At 56.1% G+C, this 3,181-nt stretch overlaps 1 pseudogene; it reads left to right on the forward strand.

Annotated features, from left to right (window-relative positions):
- The first annotated feature begins 1,192 nt into the window (after positions 1 to 1,192).
- LOC103020193 (cytochrome P450 4F2-like) overlaps positions 1,193 to 3,181 on the forward strand; it is a 6,735-nt pseudogene continuing 4,746 nt past the window's right edge.

Below are 3,181 nucleotides of genomic sequence, written 5' to 3' on the forward strand. Positions count from 1 at the left end.
TCCCAGCTCTGCCCTCCCCTGTATGGACCCTGTTCTCTCTCTTGGCCCCTTGCAGCCTTACCCCTCATGCCTCCAGGTGGCCTCTTCCGATTGGGCCCTTTATCCCCTGAATCTAATGCAGGTAATCCCCAGCCAGGCTGGTTTCTCTGTTCCTGCTTCAGCAGTCATGTCTCAACCTAGGCCCTGGGCTGCTTGGAGGAAGGACTTGAACACCTTCCAGGCTGTGTGCCCTGGAGGGCAGAGGCTTCACGCCTCTGAAATTCCTGATTCTGTGCTGAGAGATGGTGCATGATGTCTTCCTGGCCCACACATGGAGAGGAGCCCTGGAGATGTTTGGGGACAAGACTGGGCAAGGCCCTGCTCACCTGGCACCTGAACATTCATGATTTTACCTGTCGCACCCTGGCCTTGGAAGGGCAGGGGTGGGCTGTAAACTAGGGGGCCCAGGGTCACCTTTGCCCATCCCCCAACAAGCCCATGTGGGAGGTGCTGAGTCCTGAGAGCGCAGTGTCTGCGCCATGTGACCCTGAGCTGGTTCCTCTCTGGCCAGCAGCCTCGGGTTTTAAGTCTTGGGCAGACGCCAGGAGGGGAGGAGGAAGCCAGGCGTGCAGGGATTGGCTGACTCAGCCAAGCCCAGCCTCCACCAGTTCAGAGGTCGGGCCAGGGAAAAAGACCTCCCAGGAGGAGGGCAGAAGAAGTTGTGATGGACAAGCTGCTCTGACAGAAGGTGTCAGACTAGTGTTGGCGGGGCTGAGGATTCTGGCCTGGGACAGGAAGTGTATACTGTCCTAGACAGGGTGGCTGCAGGGAGAGAGCCGGCCCCAGGGATGATGGTTTCCTCGTAACTGGAGCCCCTGACAACCTTCCATTGATTCGCCACTGATTCAGTTTGGGCATTTCTTCATTCGTCTCTTCCTTCCTTTCTTCCTTTCTTTCTTTCCTTCTTTCTTTCTTTCTTCCTTTCGTTCTTTCTTTCTCTTCTCTCCCCCTCCCCCTTCCCCCCCCCTTCCTCTGGATTTCTCTGGGTCTCCCTCCCCTCTCTGAGCCCTTCTTGCCCTGTCCCCAGCACTCACCATTCCTACCCCTCACTCCCGTGTTCCTGTCCCTCTATTGGTCTCTGCCTCACAGCTCACCATCATCGCCCCTTCCTTCATCCTCAGGAGCTCACCCTCCACCGCGTCCGCCCCACAGGATGCTGCAGTTGAGTCTGTCCTGGCTGGGACTCGGGCCGGTGGCAGCCTCCTCATGGTTGCTCCTACTGCTGGTCGGGGCCTCCTGGCTCCTGGCTTGCGTCCTGGCCTGGATCTATGCCTTCTGTGACAACTGCTGCCGCCTCCGATGTTTCCTGAAGCCCCCAAAACGGAACTGGTTTTGGGGTCCCCTGGGCCTGGTGAGTGTGGATAGCAGGACGGTCTGGGGGATCAGGGTGGATGGATTTCCTGAGGGTTCAGGAATGGGGCTCAGGGACCTGGGGGTCTGGGATTGGGCTGGGGTCTAGGGTGGTAGAGAAGTGAGGGAGACCTCTTGCCTCACTCCCCCACTGGGTTCAGTCCTGCCCTCTCTGTCCGCTCTATGCCCAGTGCTTTTCTTGTTCTTACCTTTCCTCACCCCAAGCCTGTTTTGGGTCATGTTCCCGCCTGTCTTCCCCACATTAGTGCACATCTGAGGGGATCTCAGTGTGGGCTGCAGAGAGCTGGGTCCCCTGGTGGCCTCACAGCCCCCACTGCTCATCCTGAGGCCTCCTCAGGGCCACTGTCTGAGGTCTGTTCCCTGGCTGGCCCATCTCTGTTGGCCTCAGGCCAGTGTCTGCTCCTCTGTGGGCTTCTGCTTCCCCACAAGAATTAACTATGACCTCCACCCCATCTTCCCCCCAGGGGGGGCACAGCTGGGTTGGAGGAGATGTGTGGGCAGTCTCTCCTCCTCCCCTTCCTCAGGCACCGTCCTTTTCCTATCTTGCCTTCCACGCCCAAGACATATCAGTGAGCCCCACTGCCCAATTTGGATAAAGGTGAACTACTCGCCCTTTCAGAAGGAATCACTCTGCCCTAATGGCCAAAATTCCTGGGCGGAGGCTTCTGGCCCACTTTCTTAACCTCATCCCCAGAGGCCCTTCCTCTGTGCTGCATCAGCCTCCTTTTTGCCACAATCCACAATCACACTTAGGATCTTGTCATCACCCATAAAGGCGCCACCTCCAAAGCCATTGATCTGAGGGTTACATTCTCTGACCATAACCCCTCTTCCTTCCATCTTCTTTTTTTTCCTCCTCTCCTGTCCTAGACCCTGCCAGGATGTCCAGTCCCCTCTACACCCCAGTTTAATGGCTTCCTTTCCATCCTACTTCCTTGGATACATCTAGCTTAGTTTCTCATCCTTTGCACGTGGGCTGAAGTCTCTTGCCAATTGGGCTTTCCTTCATGGCTCTTTGGAAGAGCTTTGCCTTGTGTGAGCTCAACCCCTCACGTCCTCTAATCTCTTCTCCACGATGATACTAGAGAAGGTCACAAAACAGGTCAGAGGGGTGACATGTACGTCCCCACCTGCCTATTTCCAATGGACTTCATTCTGCACAAAACCTCTGGTCTGCTTGAGCTGCTGTCTCCTTGTGCACAGAGATGTTTTTACTCATTGCCTCCATTTCTCTGCTTGCTCTACCTGTTCCAGTCTGGTCCCCACCTCTATCATGCTCCTGCATGATGGCTGTGACTTCTAGGTCTCCAAATCCCATGGACTCCGTTGGGCCCCATCTCATCCACCTCCCAGCAGCTCTCTGAGCTTGTGGACCACCCTTTCCTCCTGGAACCTCCTTTTCCTCTTGGTTCCATGGCACCGTCCTCCCCTGGTCTCCCCCCTACCTCCCCATGGCCCCTCCTTCTCCACTTGGCTCCTACTTTGCTTCACCTTTCCATGTGGGGAAAGCCCCAGCATCCTAACCCCTTCTCCTTCTTCTCTCTATCCTGACGCCATCTCCTTACCCAGGGCTCCAACTCCTAAGTGGACCATCAGTTCCCTCCATAAATGAATTCCAAGTTCACTTCTCTCCTGAGCCCAAGGTTATGCATCCAGCTCCTTCCTCCTCTCCTCACGTGGGGGGGGTCTTATAAACACTTCATTCCTTGGTCAGAATCTGAACTCATGTCTCCCTCCCCAATCCTGCCCCTGCCCTCAGTCGAGTCCATCC

Source organism: Balaenoptera acutorostrata, chromosome 2 (assembly GCF_949987535.1).
Source record: "Balaenoptera acutorostrata chromosome 2, mBalAcu1.1, whole genome shotgun sequence".
Lineage (NCBI taxonomy): Eukaryota > Metazoa > Chordata > Mammalia > Artiodactyla > Balaenopteridae > Balaenoptera > Balaenoptera acutorostrata.